Below are 19,008 nucleotides of genomic sequence, written 5' to 3' on the forward strand. Positions count from 1 at the left end.
GGATTATTTAATACAAGGATCACTTTTATTTTTAATTGACTATTTTGATTTTTATTTACAATGTCTTTCTTTAATTCCTTTTTGTATGCTATGAAATTTACATTCACAATGAGCGGGTAGTTCCCTAACTTGATGGGGAGTTGATTGAAGGAAATCCTTGAGTTGGAAAGCATAAAAGAAAGATTGTAATTGGGTTTATGGTTGGATTGCCTTCTAGTCACTAACACCAATCTCTTTTAATTAAGTGGATTGCAATTTGTGAACAGACGTAGTATTCCAACTTGTTTGACTTTCCCTTACCTAGTAAAGGATAACTAAACAGGACAACTTTTTATTGTTAATCAATCTTGAGAGTATTCCAACAATAATAGGGATTCCAACTAATCAACTCCCAATCAAGGCTTTTATTTACATTATTCAAATTCTCCGATTTAATTTCCTGCTTACTCAAATCAAACCTTTTTTAAAACCTCTGATTAATAAAATAGCACACTTTTCTGTAACTCGTTGGGAGACGACCTGGGATTCATACTCCCAGTATTTTAATTTTAAATTTCTGTGACACCTTTCTAAATTGATAAGTGGATTTCTAACGAGTTAAGAACTATACTTGCAACGTATATATTTTAACAATTTTTAATTCGCCGATTTCTGCCTACATCAATGCACGTGATGAATGCCTGTCATATTGGCCATGATATTACTTGTCGGTTCAACTACCAACCTAACACATCCCTTAGGGATGTCGCCTTTCAGTCCCAAATAATTGGTATCCTAGGGATATAGTGCCCGGCCCACTCTTGTGACTCGAAAAGATGCGAGCGGGATACTCTGCCTTAGACCTCACATTTCAACGTAAGCGGGATTAACCACCGTCCTTACGCCGGGGCCGCAACCTCGATAATCAGGATTAACCACCGTCCTTGCCAGGTGCATAGTGACTCATCCATCTCAGTATATCAATAGCATATAATAATTCTCAGTGATCACTTTCAATATCCCACAAGTTTATCATTCCTTTCCAAGTTCCAAACTCATCATATCCATCATCAGTTCTTAGTTTTTCAAATTCATCATCAATCTAGTGCTCCATCAATTTACAAAACTAATCCATCCACAATACATCCTAAGCCTAAGTCATTGTCTTCTAAACTCATAATAGAAAATATCTAATTTATGTCACCTAACCTATCCTCACTAGTCTCAAAGCATAATCATTAGTTATGAGTCTTAAATAGTAATTAAAGGAGTTTAGAAAGCTAGAAAAACAATTAAAATGTCAAAAAACAACAAGTTTTCCACAAAACAGGGGTCATCCGTACGCATGTCCCATCTCATGTACGCATGGATGTCAAATTGCCCAAGTTGAGTACGCGTGACCCTACCCGCATATGCGAGAGTCCCAAATAGAAGGAAACCTCTGTAACACCCTAACTTTTAGCACCTCTTGATCGTACTAAAAGTCCAGGCATTACTTACTTCGTGAATATGAACCGAAGTTTTAACCAAGAAAACGAAGAGTCGATACTTTAAACCATTTAATTACAAAAATATATATATCCATGTAGCATTATATACATAGACTTATTCAAAGATCCTCAAATACAATTCCTACCCCTCTAAAAACTAAAACAATAAACGACGAGGGAAAAATAAAATCTAACAACTTAACTCGTAAACATAATCTTCTATGTTCCTATAACTCTGCACTAAACCATCGTACCTATAGCTGAAAGGGGTGAAAATAGGGGGTAAGGACTGGGGAGTTCTTAGTAGGGTCGGGGTGTATATGATAAACCATTATTTTATGATTTATATTGTGTTTAATTGTGTAGTTTTATCAAGTCTTCACCCATTTATTCATATGATTAGCATGTATTTACAATTCTTTCCCAAAATTACTCCATGGTTGAAAACTTACTTCCTAGAGACTTTTAATTATGTATTTTATTTCTCCTTTATCCCATTCGATGCCATGATCCGTGTGTTAACTGTTTTAGGCTTTATAGGGCATGAATGACTTGGAAATTGGAGAGGAAGCTTGCAAAAATGGAAGGAACACAAGAAATTAAGGAGATGACCAGCGAGAAGCGACGCGGATGCATGGCTCACGTGACCGCGTGAAATGGAGAAATAGTAGTGACGCGCTCGCATGCCTGATGCAAACGCGTGGATTGGAAGCTGCACGAGTGACGCGAACGCTTGGACGACGCGCACGCGTGACATGCGCGATCTGCAGAATTAACAGAATTCGCTGGGGGCGATTTTGTGCCGTGTTTTGACCTAGTTTTTGGCCCAAAAACACAGACTAGAGCCAGGGAACATGCAGAGACTCAAGGAGGACGACACATTAGGATAGTTTTTGAGTTTTAGATCTGATTTTACTCCTCCTCTAGGTTTTCTCTCTACACATTCATAGTTCTTAGAATTTTGCTTTATTGCTTTTTGGATTGGGATATTGAGAAGAGTTATTACCTCCACCAAGACTTCATCATTCTAGTTTGTTTCCTTACTTGTCACTTACTCTTTCATATCCACAATTTGTTCAGAGTTACAATTGAATTATTTTTATAATTTATTAATACAAGAACCATTTTTATTTTAATTAATCTTTCTTTTATCATTAATCATCATGTCTTTCTTTATTTCCCTTTTTAATTTTGTGAAGTTTACATTCATAATAATGGAGTAGTTCCTTAACTTGATTGGGAGTGATTAAATAGTGAACCTTGAGTTGGATTACTCAAGAGTTAAATTGTAATTGGGTTTATTGTTGGCTGGCTCTCTAGTTACTAACGCTAATCCTTCCCAAGGGAGAGGATTAGAACTTGTGAATAGAAGTAGACTTCCAACTTACTTGACTTTCCTTTACTTTACTTGGTAAAGGATAAGTAAGTAGAAGAAACCTTCAATTATCAATTGATCTTGAGAGAAATCCAACAAGGATAGAACTTCCAATTAATCTACTCTTGGTCAAGACTTTTATTTGAATTATATAAATATTCTTATTTAATTTTTCTATTTCTCAAACCCAAATAAATTTCCTGAAAAACCTCTTACCAATAACCTACATTCTTTCCTGCAACTCGTTGGCAGATGACCTGGGACTCATACTCTAGTATTTTTTTATTCTAATTTTATGACAACTCCTTTTAAATTAATAAACAAATTTTTGGTTGGTTAAGAACTGTACTTGCAACGTATTTCTTACATTAATTTCTTAATCTGCCAATTTCTGCCACGTCAGTATAGTTATGTTTATTTTATTATTTTGTTACATAGGAATTCTACAATAGAATTCTTACAATCTTCAATAGATGGCCAATATCAACAAACATAATACAAACAACTTTAACAAATCAGAGATATAGAGAAAATCACAAGTCAAGAAGCAAACACACCCACAATCACAGAAACACATATCACGGAGAAGTATACGCAAATAAGTGTGATGCATGTCTATCCTATGCGTAATCCAATGGGATAAAAGTGGGATAAAATTGACTAAATTAGGCACAAAATAGCATATTTTCACAATTAAGCTCAATTTAGGGATAGAACACAAAAGTATGCTATATAAGTGAATAAATGTGAGTTTATATGATGAAATCCACTCAAATCAAACCAAAATATGTCGTAAAATATGGACTCATCAGCAGGCCATAAGCTCATTTGTCGGTTGCCTACCTACTCCCGACATTACCTGGGCACAAGTCTGGATATGGCTTTCAGATGCACACAGTTTTCATATGTCTTACGGCCAGGCTGTATACAGTGTGACTTTTAAATGTATTTCAATATGTTTACATTTGGAAAACAGTTCTCAGTGTGTGGGCGTCTGAGAAATCCATATTTCATGGTATTTATTTGCTCTAATTGGGTGGATTTTATCAACTTTTCCTACATTTATTCAATGAAATAGCATAGTTTTGTGAATCTCTCCTAATTTGTGCTTAAGAGTGAAAACATGCTTTTTAGGCCCTTAATTTGCTAAATTATGTTCACTTTAATTCCATTTGATACCTTGATGTGTTTGTTGAGTGATTTCAGGCTTACAAGGCTAATACGGATTGAAGAAGTGAGGAAAAAGCATGCAAAAGGAGAGAATTCATGAAGAAATGCAGTTTGGAGCTTTTCAGCAAGTGTGCATATGCACAATGATGCGTGCGTACGCACAGGTGGATGTTCGTGCAGTCATGCGTACGCACAGTAATGCGTATGTATGCACGAAGAGAAAATCAACAAGTGTGCGTATGCACACATCTGTGCATATGCACAAGTCCCAGCACATGACCTCATTAAATGCAAAATGCTGGCAGCAATTTTTGGGCCTCCAGAACCCAATCCAACTCATTTCTAAAGCTATTTCAGCCCTAATTCAAGCAAAAACAAGGGGAGAGCAATTATGTTTAGTTCTAGACATGTTTTAGGTCATTTCTAGAAAGGGAAGCTCTCTCTTCTCTCTAGAATTTAGGGTAGATTAGTTAAATTTCACGTAGATTGATGCTTTAATTCTTGTCTTGATTTAGTTTCTTTACTATTTCTTGTTCTAGCATCTTACTTCTTTTAGTTTTACTTGTTATTTCTTTTATTTGGTTATTTTATTGTTGATGAACTCTTGTTAATTTGAATTTCTATTAATTAAATTTAATTTTTCTTTATTTATTGTTATTTAATTGAGTTGTTATTATTATTTTTTTGCTTTTGGTAGCTTTAGAATTTATTATTATTGCAATTTAATGTGATTTTATTTTCATGCACACTAAGTTTTTTCCCACTCTTGGCGTGGAATTGAGGACTTTGGTGACCTTGAGTCATTGATGTCCATTCTTGATTGATATATTAGGATAGTTAGTTGATTTGGTTTCCACTAACACTAGTCTTTCACTAAGCTAACTAGTGAGTTGGCTAGGACTTGTGGATTGAGATCAGTTATGCCTATTTGACCTATTCTCGATGTTAGTGTTGACTAAGTAGGATTAACTCTTCATAATCATCATATATTTGTGGTTAATGGCTAGGATAGGTAACCTTTAACTCTCACTCCTTGCCAAGAGGTTTCTAGCATTTGAATTTTCCTTTCTCTTGATTATTGCCTTGAATCTAGTTGCTTTTGATATTTAGTTGTTTGTTTCTTTAATTTCTTGCTATTTACATTTCTCGCCTTTTACAATCAAAACCCCTATTTCCTCATTGCCAATAGTTTAGCACTTCATTGCAATTCCTAGGGAGAACGACTCGGGACTTAAAACACCCGATTATTTGATTTGAATTGTGACAATTCTTTGATTTAAAATTTGATTGAGAGGATCGACTACCGGTTCGGACTATACTATCAACAAAGTTATTTTGTTAAATTTCGAATTGGCATAAATCCTAATCATCAAGTTTTTGGCGCCATTTCCGAGGAATTGCAATGGTGTTATATTGTTGGTAATTGTGCATATGTGAATATTGTGAATAGCTTATTTTGTTGATTAGTTTCTTTCTCTTGTTAGTTGTTAGGAGTTTGTTTTAGTTTCTCTTATAAGCTTTTGTTCTTTATTTCCTTTTTTCTCTATGAATTCTCACCCTTTTGGCTTGGAGTTTGGTTGTTATGATGTTGTAAGAAGTGTGAACACCAACGACGGAATGCATTATGGATTGTGGGATCAATTGAGTGAGGAGCCATATACTTCTAGGCAACCCTCTTGGGAGGAACCTCTTCCAACTCCTTATAGCTACTATCTGATGAACGAAAATTGTGTGTTAGTAAAGAATTTCTCAAATGAAACCTCGTTGAAAGTATAGTTCTAAACCAACAAGCAACTCCTCAATAAAAAATTTGGTTGTCACAAGTAACAAACCCCTAATAAAACTAATAACCGAAGTATTTAACCCTTGGATCATCTCTCAAGGAATTGTACGGTAGTGTTCTTATTATTGGTTATGGACATGTATATTTTGGGGTTTTGAATAAGGAACAAGAAAAATAAATGGCAAGAAAGTAAATGAAATTCAAGTGTAAAAAGGTCTTGGCAAGGGTTGATGGTTAAGGATCTCTATCCTTATTACTAACCACAATATGATAATTGCAAGGATTAATCCCATTAAGTCAAACACTTGGAAGGCATAGAGAGAGAGCAAGATAGCATTGTAAAGAAATATAAAATCTAACACTACCTAATACAAGCAATCAACAACAACAACCAAAGAAAGCATGATTAACATGAATTACCTCAAATTGCATTAAAAGAAAATAAAAGGAACAAGAGTGTATCAACAACAAAGTATATGAACAAAGGAGATTACAACAAAAGAATAAAAGAACAAGATGTAGCAACAAGAAATTGAGAAGAAAAAGTAGATGAGAACAAGAATTAAAGCCTAGATCTAAAAAGGTATTAACCTAACCCTAATTCTAATTCTTGAGAGAAGAGAGAGCTTCTCTCTCTAGAAACTAACTAAAACTAAAACTAAACTACTTGGTAACTAACTTCCTAAATCCCTTCCCTCCTTCAATTCTTGGGTTTAATAGCATCAGAAGTGAGTTGGATTTGGGCCTGGGAAGCCCAGAAATCGCCCCCAGTGGATTCACTTTAAGTGGGTCACGTGCGAGCACCGACGCGTACGCATGGGTCACGCGTATGCGTCGTTTAGAAATTTGCTATCCACGCGTACGAGTAAATCACGCGTATGCGTCGCCATACGACGTCACCTTCCACCTGTGCGTGTCTGCTGCGCGTGCGCGTCGATCTAAGCTTTCCAAATCCTTGATTTTCCATGAGTTCTCCACTTGCATGCTTTTCCTCTTCAACCCTTCGATTCATTCCTATCCTTTCCGCCCTGAATTCACTAACAAACACATCAAGGCATCTAGTGGAGTTAAAGGTGAACCAAAATTAGCAATTAAGGGCCTAAAAAGCATGTTTTCACACTTAAGCACAAATTAGGAGACAATTATGAAACCATGCCATTTCATTGAATAAATGTGGGAAACAAGGTGATAAAATCCCCTAAATTAAGCACAAGATAAACCCTAAAAATGGGGTTTATCAACCTCCCCACACTTACACAATAGCATGTCCTCATGCTAAATCAAGAAGGAAACAAGGGGTATGACAATTATTCAATGCAAATGAACTATATGCAACCTATCTAAATGCAACTACCTATATGAATGCAATCACTTGGTCAAAATAAATCAACTTCCAAGAAAACATATGTAAGCATAAGGGCTTTGAGCAATAGGAATCAAATCAAACCAAACCCACAATTGTATTGAATTATCAAAGAGATTTGCAACTTGCATGAAGAAGAGTGATCATGGTGAAAACATGTAATTGAGCAATTGAACACTCACCAGATGTGTATCCGCTCTAGTCACTCAAGTGTTTGGGGTTGATTCACTAAATTCCCCCCTAATTCATGCTTTCCAAGATTTGTTCTTCATCTAACAATCAACAATTACTCAATGCATGCATACAAATATCAAGAGAACTTTCCCAAGGGTTGTAATGGGGCTAGGGTCAAGGTACGGTCATATATGGTCAAGCGGACTAGAGTTTGAATCTTTGATTAACCTAGACTTCCCACCTAACCTATATAACAACCTATACAACTAAGTACTAACCTAACTACCCATTCTTCTCTTTTTCACATACTCATGCATTTTCTTTTCACTTTACAACACATATGCATTGATTTTTATAGAAATACAAAACACCATTTTATCACAACCAATGTTCCCAAATCTCTCCAAACTTGAATAATAAATACTCTCACTAGCCTAAGCTAATCAAAGATCCAAACAAGGGGCATTTATTATTTTTTTCACTTTAGGCTTGTAATGTGCTAAAATAAAGAACAATAGGGTTAAGCATAGGCTCAATATTGGCTAACAATGGAAGATAAAAGGTAGGCTATTTGGGTAAGTAAGCTTTATGAAACAATGGTCTCAATCATATAAATGCATGTATACAAGGAATAATGGACATATAGAATTAAACAAATCAAAGATCACAATCATAGGCAGAGAACAATTACACATAAGAAGGAAAATAAGTGGTTATAAGATGTAACCACACCATTAGCCTCAAATCTCACATGCTTGTGTTCTTAGCTCAGAAACATGCTTCACAAAATATATAGTTCAAGCAAGTTCAACAAAAGTTTTTCAATCAATTGGGGTGGTGCCCTATAGATAAATTTCTTGAAAAATCTCATTATTTTGACTAAGCTTATTGTATGTGTCCTAAATGCAATGTTGTGATTGAGAAATTTTAAAAATTCTTAGTTTATCCCTTTTTTTAATCAAACCAAATTCTCTTATGTGAAAAGGGACAACTAAGCTTCAATAATCCATACTTTTCAAATCACAACCAATAAACTAAAACAACTATATAAAGCAAATCCAACAAGCTAAACAAGAGTATCCAAAATACTAGTATGTACAATAATCCCAAAAGGTGCAAATAAAGCAAAGTAACACAAAATAAGAGATAAATGTCCGAAATTGTCACCCAAAATAGCAATTCCACCGACGGTGACGACAATGACCTTCCCACACTTAGAATGAAGCATCGTCCTCGATGCTATGGCTGAGACTGGGAGTGAGGGTCAACGTCTACATCCGGCTGGGGCTGAGGCCATGGCTCCACAGAGGTCTGCCGCGTCTTTGTGGGAACCTGAGTTTGAGTGGGTGCCTCTGGCTGCTGAGCCTACTCATTCTCATGCTCCTCCTCCTCTGCAAAAGAAGGGTCAGAATCAGGGGCAACTCGACGCCCAGTGCTACTAGCATCTGATCCACATGATCAAGGCATCACTGAATGCGATGCTCGCTGCGCTCCATGAATCTAAAAAGACATTGTACCAGTAGGTAAGTCAGCTGGGGTGCTGGCGGTGGTGGTGCTGGTCCGATAGGTGCTGCGGATGGTCCGGCTGCAGTTGATGAAGATGAAGGGCCAGATGCTGCTGCTGCAGAGGATCGAGCTTGAGATCGACGCGAGAATGGTGGCTTGTCATTCACCCAAGTCCCCCACGGAATAAATCTCTCCTTTCCATGGACTGGGGGTGGTAACTCATCATCTGCTCTCCATAGAACACCAGCCCGCTGAGCCATCTCAGTGACCAAAGTAGAGAATTGGAGTGTGCCACGGACATGCGCTCGCCACATATACTTCCTGATCAGTCGGGGAAAGTACAGCTCTTTCCCCTCCATAACACATCCAATTAAAACGAGCATGTCCACCGGAATCTCAGAAAAATGCGTGGTCGGCATGACATAGTGGGCAAGGATCTGCTACCACGTCCTAGCCTCCCGTGTCAAGTGGTCAAACAACATCCCCTTGGGTTTTGTTTTATTGGCATCCATCACCCAATGGGCGTCCGGCTGGGCAATAATACTCCTCAAGGCATCATAGTCATACGTCAGCCAGTTGAAATGCATCTTTCTCACTAACTTTGGGCTGACAGTGGAGTGCTTGCTCAATGTCAACCTCTGTCATCAAGATCTGTCCTCCTCTCAGGTGAACCGATTCAAGGGTCGGTCTAAAGAAGTTATAATAAAATTCCCGAACCCATGACTTGTTCACCCTACCCAGCTCCCTATCTGCAAAAGCTAGTGGTGCACGAAATTGTGATCATCAATGGTGCCATCAACATGGTATGCTCAATTGTAATCTCAACTTTTTATCACAACTTCACACAACTAACCAGCAAGTGCACTGGGTCGTCCAAGTAATAAACCTTACGCGAGTAAGGGTCGATCCCACGGAGATTGTTGGTATGAAGCAAGCTATGGTCATCTTGTAAATCTCAATCAGGCGGATATAAAAAAGTTATGGAGTTTTCGAATATAAATAATAAAATAAGGATAGAAATACTTATGTAAATGATTGGTGAGAATTTCAGATAAACACATAGAGATGCTTTCGTTCCTCTAAACCTCTGCTTTTCTGCTGTCTTCATCCAATCAGTCTTACTCCTTTCTATGGCTGGCTTTATGTAAGGACATCACCATTGGCAATGGCTACTTTTGATCCTCTCTGGAAAATGGTCCGATGCGCTGTCACTGCATGGCTAATCGTCTGGAGGCATCACCATTGTCAATGGCTGCATCCCATCCTCTTGTGAAAATGGTCCAAATGCTCTGTCACAGCACGGCTAATCATCTGAGGTTCTCGATCATGCTGGAATAGGATTCACCCTCCTTTTGCGTCTGTCACTACGCCCAGCACTCGTGAGTTTGAAGTTCGTCACAGTCATTCAATCCCAGAGTCCATCTCGGAATACCACAGACAAGGTTTAGACTTTTCGGACTCTCATGAATGCCGCCATCAATCTAGCTTATACCACGAAGATTCTGATTAAGAGATCTAAGAGATACTCATTCAATCTAAGGTAGAACGGAAGTGGTTGTCAGGCACGCGTTCATAGGGAATGATGATGATTATCACGTTCATCACATTCAGGTTGAAGTGCAAATGAATATCTTAGAAGCGGAATAAGTTGAATTGAATAGAAAAACAGTAGTACTTTGCATTAATCTTTGAGGAACAGCAGAGCTCCACACCTTAATCTATGGAGTGCAGAAACTCTACCGTATGAAAATACATAAGTGATAATAGAGGGTAAGCATGGCCAAGTAGCCAGCCTCCCATGGAGGTCTAGAGATCTAAAAATGATCAAAAGATGATCCAAGATAATAGTAAAAAGTCCTATTTATACTAAACTAGTTACTAGGGTTTACAAAAGTAAGTAATTGATTCATAAATCCACTTCCGGGGCCCACTTGGTGTGTGCTTGGGCTGAGCTTTAGCTTTCCACGTGCAGAGGCTCTTTCTGGAGTTGAACGCCAGGTTGTAACGTATTTCTGGCGTTCAACTCTGGTTTGTGACGTGTTTCTGGCGTTTAACTCCAGACAGCAGCGTAGAACTGGTGTTCAACGCCCCTTTGCGTCATCTAAACTCGGCCAAAGTATGGACTATTATATATTGCTGGAAAGCCCTGGATGTCTACTTTCCAACGCAATTAGAAGCGCGCCATTTTGAGTTTTGTAGCTCCAGAAAATATACTTTGAGTGCAGGGAGGTCAGAATCCAACAGCATCAGCAGTCCTTCTTTAACCTCTGAATCTGATTTTTGCTCAAGTCCGTCAATTTCAGCCAGAAAATACCTGAAATCACAGAAAAACACACAAACTCATAGTAAAGTCCAAAAATGTGAATTTAACATAAAAACTAATGAAAAAATCCCTAAAAGTAACTAGATTCTACTAAAAACATACTAAAAACAATGCCAAAAAGCGTATAAATTATCCGCTCATCACAACACCAAACTTAAATTGTTGCTTGTCCCCAAGCAACTGAAAATCAAATAGGATAAAAAGAAGAGAATATACTATAAATTCCAAACTATCAATGAAACATAGCTCCAATCAGATGAGTGGGACTTGTAGCTTTTTGCCTCTTGAATAGTTTTGGCATCTCGCTTTATTCATTGAAGTTCAGAATGATTGGCATCTGTAGGAACTTAGAGTTCAGATAGTGTTATTGATTCTTCTAGTTCAGTATGATGATTCTTGAACACAACTATTTTATGAGTCTTGGCCGTGGCCCTAAGCACTTTGTTTTCCAGTATTACCATCGGATACATAAATGCCACAGACACATAATTGGGTGAACCTTTTCAGATTGTGACTCAGCTTTGCTAAAGTCCCCAATTAGAGGTGTCCAGGGTTCTTAAGCACACTCTTCTTTTGCTTTGGACCTTACTTTAACTGCTCAGTCTCAAGTTTTCACTTGACACCTTCACGCCACAAGCACATGGTTAGGGACAGCTTGGTTTAGCCGCTTAGGCCAGGATTTTATTCCTTTAGGCCCTCCTATCCACTGATGCTCAAAGCCTTGGGATCCTTTTTATTACCCTTGCCTTTTGGTTTTAAGGGTTATTGGCTTTTTGCTCTTGCCTCTTGGTTTTAAGAGCTTTTGGCTTTTTCTGCTTGCTTTTTTCTTTTTCTTTCTAATTTTTTTTCGCTATTTTTTTTTCTGCAAGCTTTGTTCTTTGCTGCTTTTTCTTGCTTCAAGAATCATTTTTATGATTTTTCAGATTATCAAATAACATGTCTCCTTGTCATCATTCTTTCAAGAGCCAACATATTTAACATTCTTAAACAACAACTTCAAAAGACATATGTACTGTTCAAGCATTCATTCAGAAAACAAGAAGCATTGTCACCACATCAATATAATTAAACTAAGTTCAAGGATAAATTCGAAACTCATGTACTTCTTGTTCTTTTGAATTAAAACATTTTTCATTTAAGAGAGGTGATGGATGCATAGGACATTCATAACTTTATGACAAAGTTACTAAATATTAATGATCATGTAATAAAGACACAAACATGGATAAGCACTTAACATAGAGAAAACGAAAAACAGAGAATGTAAGAACAAGGAATGAGTCCACCTTAGTGATGGTGGCGTTTCCTTCTTGAGGAACCAATGATGTCCTTGAGCTCTTCTATGTCTCTTCCTTGTCTTTGTTGCTCCTCCCTCATTGCTTTTTGATCTTTTCTTATTTCATGAAGGATGATGGAGTGCTCTTGATGTTCCACCTTTAATTGTCCCATGTTAGAACTTAATTCTCCTAGGGAGGTGTTGATTTGCTCCCAATAGTTTTGTGGAGGAAAATGCATTTGAGGCATCTCCGGGATCTCATGGTGATGAGCTTCATGTGTCTCTTGAGATCCATGAATGGGCTCTCTTGCTTGCTCCATCCTTTTCATAGTGATGGGCTTCTCTTCCTCAATGGGAATGTCTCCTTCTATGAAAGCTCCAACTGAGTAACATAGATGGCAAATAAGATGAGGAAAAGCTAACCTTGCCCTAGGAGAGGGCTTTTCGGCTATTTTGTAGAATTCAAGAGAGATGACTTCATGAACTTCTACTTCCTCTCCAATCATGATGCTATGAATCATGATGGCCCGATCCACAGTAACTTCAGATCGGTTGCTAGTGGGGATGATGGAGCGTTGGATGAACTCCAACCATCCTCTAGCCACAGGCTTGAGGTCCAGTCTTCTTAATTGAACCGGCTTGCCTTTGGAGTCAATCTTCCATTGAGATCCTTCCACACATATGTCCATGAGGACTTGGTCCAACCTTTGATTAAAGTTGACCCTTCTAGTGTAGGGGCGTGCATCTCCTTGCATCATAGGCAAGTTGAACGCCAACCTCACATTTTCCGGACTAAAATCTAAGTATTTTCCCCGAACCATTGTAATATAATTCTTTGGGTTTGGGTTCTTACTTTGATCATGGTTCCTAGTGATCTATGCATTGGCATAGAACTCTTGAACTATTAGGATGCCGACTTGTTAGATGGGGTTTGTTAGAACTTCCCAACCTCTTCTTTGGATTTCATGTCGGATCTCCGGATACTCATTCTTCTTGAGCTTGAAAGGGACCTCGGGGATCACGTTCTTCTTGGCCACAACATCATAGAAGTGGTCTTGATGAGCTTTGGAGATGAATCTTTCCATCTCCCATGACTCGGAGGTGGAAGCTTTTGTCTTCCCTTTCCCTTTTCTAGAGGATTCTCCGGTCTTAGGTGCCATCAATGGTAATGGAAAAACAAAAAGCTTATGCTTTTACCACACCAAACATAAAATATTGCTCGCCCTCGAGCAAGAGAAGAAAGAATAGATGAAGAAGAAGAAGAAATGGAGGAGAGAGAGAGAGATGTGTTTCGGCCAAGAAGGGGAAGAGAGGGTTGTGTTGTGTGAAAATGAGGAGGAATGGGGGGCTACATATAGGGAAGGGAGGGGGGTAAGGTTTCGGCCATATAGGGTGGGTTTGGGTGGGAAATTGATTTTGAATTTTGAAGGTAGGTGGTGTTTATGAGGTAGGTTTATGGGGAAGAGTGGATGGATGTGAGTGGTGAAGTGGTGATAGGGAAGAGAGATTGAGGTGATTGGTAAAGAGTTTTGGGGAAGAGTGTTTATGGGATTGTGTGAAAGAGGGGTGAGAAGAGGTGAGTGGAGGTAGGTGGGGATCCTGTGGGGTCCACAGATCCTGAGGTGATCCTGTGGGGTCCACAAATCCTGAGGTGTTCAAGGATTTACAACCTTGCACCAAATTGGGCATGCAAAATGCCCTTGCACACAACTCTGGGCGTTCAGCGCCAGATTGGTGCTTGTTCTGGGCGTTGAACGCCCATTTGTTGCCCATTTCTGGCGTTGAACGCCAGAACCATGCTTGTTCTGGGCGTTCAGTGCCAGCTCTTCTCCAAGGTGCAATTCTGGCGTTCAAATGCCCAGATGCTGCCCATTTTGGGCGTTCAGCGCCAGAACCATGCCCTATTCTGGCGTTGAACGCCATCCAGATGCTTCTTACTGGCGTTTAAACGCCAGTGAGATCCTCCTCCAGGGTGTGATTTTTCTTCTGCTGTTTTTGATTCTGTTTTCAATTTTTATATTTGTTTTGTGACTCCACATGATCATGAACCTAATAAAACATGAAAGACCATGAAAATAAAAATTAGATAAATAAAAATTGGGTTACCTCCCAACAAGCGCTTCTTTAATGTCAATAGCTTGACAGTGGGCTCTCATGGAGCCTCACAGATGTTCAGAGCATTGTTGAGACTCTCCAACACCAAACTTAGAGTTTGGATATGGGAGTTCAACACCAAACTTAGAGTTTGGTTGTGGCCTCCCAACACCAAACTTAAAGTTTAACTGTGGGGGCTCTGGTTGACTCTGCAGTGAGAGAAGCTTTTTATGCTTCCTCTCTATGTTTACAGAAGGATGACCTCGAGTTTTATACACAAGGGAGTCCTCATTCAATTGAAGGACTAATTCACCTCTGTCAACATCAATCACAGCTCTTGTTGTGGCTAGGAAAGGTCTTCCAAGGATGATGGATTCATCCTCATCCTTCCTAGTGTCAAGGATTATGAAATCAACAGAGATGTAAAGGCCTTCAACCTTTACTAACACGTCCTCTACTTGTCCATAAGCCTGTTTCTTGAATTGTCTGCCATCTCTAATGAGATTTTAGCAGCTTGTACCCCATAGATTCCCAATTTCTCTATTACAGAGAGGGGCATGAGGTTTATCCCTGACCCAAGATCACATAGAGCATTCTCAAAGGTCATGGGGCCTATGGTACAAGGTATTAAGAACTTTCTAGGATCCTGTTTCTTCTGAGGCAATGTCAGTTGATCCAGATCACTCAGTTCATTAGTGAACAAGGGAGGTTCATCTTCCCAAGTCTCAATACCAAATAATTTGGCATTCAGCTTCATGATTGCACCAAGAAACTTAGTAGTTTGCTCTTCAGTAACATCCTCATTTTCTTCAGAAGAGGAATACTCATCAGAGCTCATGAATGGCATAAGGAGGTTCAATGGAATCTCTATGGTCTCTAGATGAGTCCCAGATTCCTTTGGTTCCTCAGAGGGAAACTCCTTATTGATCACTGGACGTCCCAGGAGGTCTTCCTCACTGGGATTCACGTCCTTAACCTCCCTTACAGGTTCGGCCATGGTGGTTATGTCAATGGCCTTACACTCTCCTTTTGGATTTTCTTCTGTATTGCTTGGGAGAGTACTAGGAGGAATTTCAGTGATCCTTTTACTCAGCTGGCCCACTTGTGCTTCCAAATTTCTAATGGAAGACCTTGTTTCATTCATGAAACTTACAGTGGCCTTGGACAGATCAGAGACTAAGTTTGCTAAATTAGAGGTATTTTGTCCAGAGTTATCTATCTGTTGCTGAGTGGATGATGGAAAAGGTTTACTATTGTTAAACCTATTTCTTCCACCATTATTAAAGCCTTGTTGAGGCTTTTGTTGATCCTTCCATGAGAGATTTGGGTGATTTCTCCATGATAGATTATATGTGTTTCCATAAGGTTCACCTATATAATTTACCTCTGCTATTGCAGGGTTTTCAGGATCATAAGCTTCTTCTTCAGAAGATGCCTTTTGAGTACTGTTGGATGCAGCTTGCATTCCATTCAGACTCTGAGAAATCATATTGACTTGCTGAGTCAATATTTTATTCTGAGCCAATATAGCATTCAGAGTATCAATTTCAAGAACTCCCTTCTTCATAGGCGTCCCATTATTCACAGGATTCCTTTCAGAAGTGTACATGAACTGGTTATTAGCAACCATGTCAATGAGTTCTTGAGCTTCTGCAGGCGTTTTCTTTAGGTGAATGGATCCACCTGCAGAAGTATCCAATGACATCTTAGCTAATTCAGACAGACCATCATAGAATATATCCAGGATGGTCCATTCTGAAAGCATGTCAGAAGGACACTTTTTGGTCAGTCCTTTGTATCTCTCCCAAGCTTCATAGAGGGATTCACCTTCTTTCTGTCTGAAGGTCTGCACATCCACTCTAAGCTTACTCAGCTTTTGAGGAGGAAAGAACTTGGCTAAGAAAGCCTTGACCAGCTTATCCCAAGAGTTCAGGCTATCCTTAGGTTGAGAGTCCAACCATATTCTAGCTCTGTCTCTCACAACAAAAGGGAAAAGCATGAGCCTGTAGACTTCAGGATCTACTCCATTAGTCTTAACAGTATCACATATCTACAAGAATTCAGTTAATAACTGAAAAGGATCTTCAGATGGAAGTCCATGAAACTTGCAGTTCTACTGCATCAGAGAAACTAATTGAGGTTTCAGCTCAAAATTGTTTGCTCCAATGGCAGGAATGGAGATGCTTCTTCCATGTAAATTGGAATTAGGTGCAGTAAAGTCACCAAGCATTCTCCTTGCATTATTATTATTTTCGGCTGCCATCTCCTCTTCTTGTTCGAAAATTTCTGAAAGGTTGTCTCTGGACTGTTGTATTTTAGCTTCTCTTAGTTTCCTTTTCAGAGTCCTTTCAGGTTCTGGATCTGCTTCAACAAGAATATTCTTGTCTTTGCTCCTGCTCATATGAAAAAGAGGGACAGAATAATAATAATAATAATAATAATAATAGGGATCCTTTTTACCACAGTATAGAGGTCCCTGTGTGAATGGAAGAAAAGAAGAAGAGAAAATCTGAACTCAGAGAGAGAGAGGGGTTCGGATTTTTTTTGGGTGAGTGAGGAAGAGATGTTAGTAAATAAATAAATAAAATAGAAGGAGATGAGAGAGAGAATTTTCGAAAATTATTTTTGAAAAAGAGTTAGTGATTTTCGAAAATTGTTTTTGAAAAAGGTTAGTAATTTTCGAAAATTAAAATCGAAAATTAAAAAGAATTTTTGAAAAAGAGAGAGATATTTTCGAAAATTAGAGAGAGAGAGTTAGTTAGGTAGTTTTGAAAAAGATACGAAACAAACAAAAAGTTAGTTAGTTAGTTGAAACAAATTTGAAAATCAATTTTGAAAAGATAAGAAGATAAGAAGTTAGAGAGGATATTTTAAAATCAAATTTTGAAAAAGATAAGATAAAGAGATATTTTTGAAAAGATATGATTGAAATTAGTTTTGAAAAAGATTTGATTTTTAAAATCACAATTAATGACTTGATTCACAAGAAATCACAAGATATGATTCTAGAACTCAAAGTTTGAATCTTTCTTAACAAGTAAGTAACAAACTTGAAATTTTTTGAATCAAAACATTAATTGATGATGTTATTTTCGAAAATTAGGAGATAAAGATAAGAAAAAGATTTTTGAAAAATATTTTTAAAATTTTCGAAAATAACTAAAAAAATTGAAAAAGATTTGATTTTTGAAAAAGATTTTGAAAAAGATAAGATTTTCAAATTGAGAATTTGATTTGACTCATGAAAACAACTAGATTTTTAAAATTTTTGAAAAAGTCAAATCTAATTTTCGAAATTTTAAGAGAAGAAAAAGGAGAAGATATATATTTTTTTATTTTTGAATTTTTATGTTGAGAGAGAAAAACATGAAAAATGATGCAATGCATGAAAGTTATGGATCAAAGTATGTGATGAATGCAAGAACACTATGAATGTCAAGATGAACACCAAGAACACTTTGAATGTCATGATGAACATCAAGACTTATTTTTGAAAATTTTTATATGCAAAGAAAATATGCAGGACACTAAACTTAGAAATTTTTCATGTTTAGACACTATGAATGCAAAAATGCACATGAAAAACAAGAAAATATGCAAAACAAGAAAACATCAAGATCAAACAAGAAGACTTACCAAGAACAACTTGAAGATCATGAAGAACACTCTGAATGCATGAATTTTCGAAAAATGCAAGATGATTATGCAATTGACACCAAATTTCAACTTGACTCAAGACTCAAACAAGAAGCATGAAATAATTTTGATTTTTATGAAATTTTTTTTTATTTTTTGGATTTTTGTTTTATATTTTTTTTCGAAAATCATTTTGAAAAAGAAAAATAAGGATTCCAAAATTTTTAATATGAATTCCAGGAATCTTATTCTCTTTAGTATAAAGCTCCAATCAAAGGGTCAGGCATGGCTTAATAGCCAGCCAAGCTTTAGTATGTAACTCAGACATGACACGCCTAACATTCCCTATCCAGAAGAATTAGACATGGCTTTACAGCCAGCCAGGCTTCAACATGCTTCATGAAACACTAGAATTCATTCTTAAAAATTCTGAAGAAAAATATATTTTTGAAAACATTTTTATTTTAAAACTTTTTCGAAAACAAAGGAGAAATTTTTGAAAGATTTTTTAAAAAATTTTTTGAAAATAAAACAAAAAGAAAATTACCTAATCTGAGCAACAAGATGAACCGTCAGTTGTCCAAACTCGAACAATCCCCGGCAACGGCGCCAAAAACTTGGTGCACGAAATTGTGATCATCAATGGTGCCATCAACATCATACGCTCAATTGTAATCTCAACTTTTTATCACAACTTCGCACAACTAACCAGCAAGTGCACTGGGTCGTCCAAGTAATAAACCTTACGCGAGTAAGGGTCGATCCCACGGAGATTGTTGGTATGAAGCAAGCTATGGTCATCTTGTAAATCTTAGTCAGGCGGATATAAAATAGTTATG

At 37.6% G+C, this 19,008-nt stretch overlaps 1 non-coding gene across 1 annotated transcript; it reads left to right on the forward strand.

Annotated features, from left to right (window-relative positions):
- The first annotated feature begins 16,292 nt into the window (after nucleotides 1-16,292).
- On the forward strand, nucleotides 16,293-16,400 carry LOC112768777 (small nucleolar RNA R71). Its single transcript, XR_003186167.1, has one exon. It is a non-coding gene; the product is annotated as a small nucleolar RNA R71 (small nucleolar RNA).
- The last annotated feature ends 2,608 nt before the right edge of the window (nucleotides 16,401-19,008 follow it).

This window comes from Arachis hypogaea, chromosome 17 (genome assembly GCF_003086295.3).
Source record: "Arachis hypogaea cultivar Tifrunner chromosome 17, arahy.Tifrunner.gnm2.J5K5, whole genome shotgun sequence".
In the NCBI taxonomy this organism is placed as follows: Eukaryota; Viridiplantae; Streptophyta; class Magnoliopsida; order Fabales; family Fabaceae; genus Arachis; species Arachis hypogaea.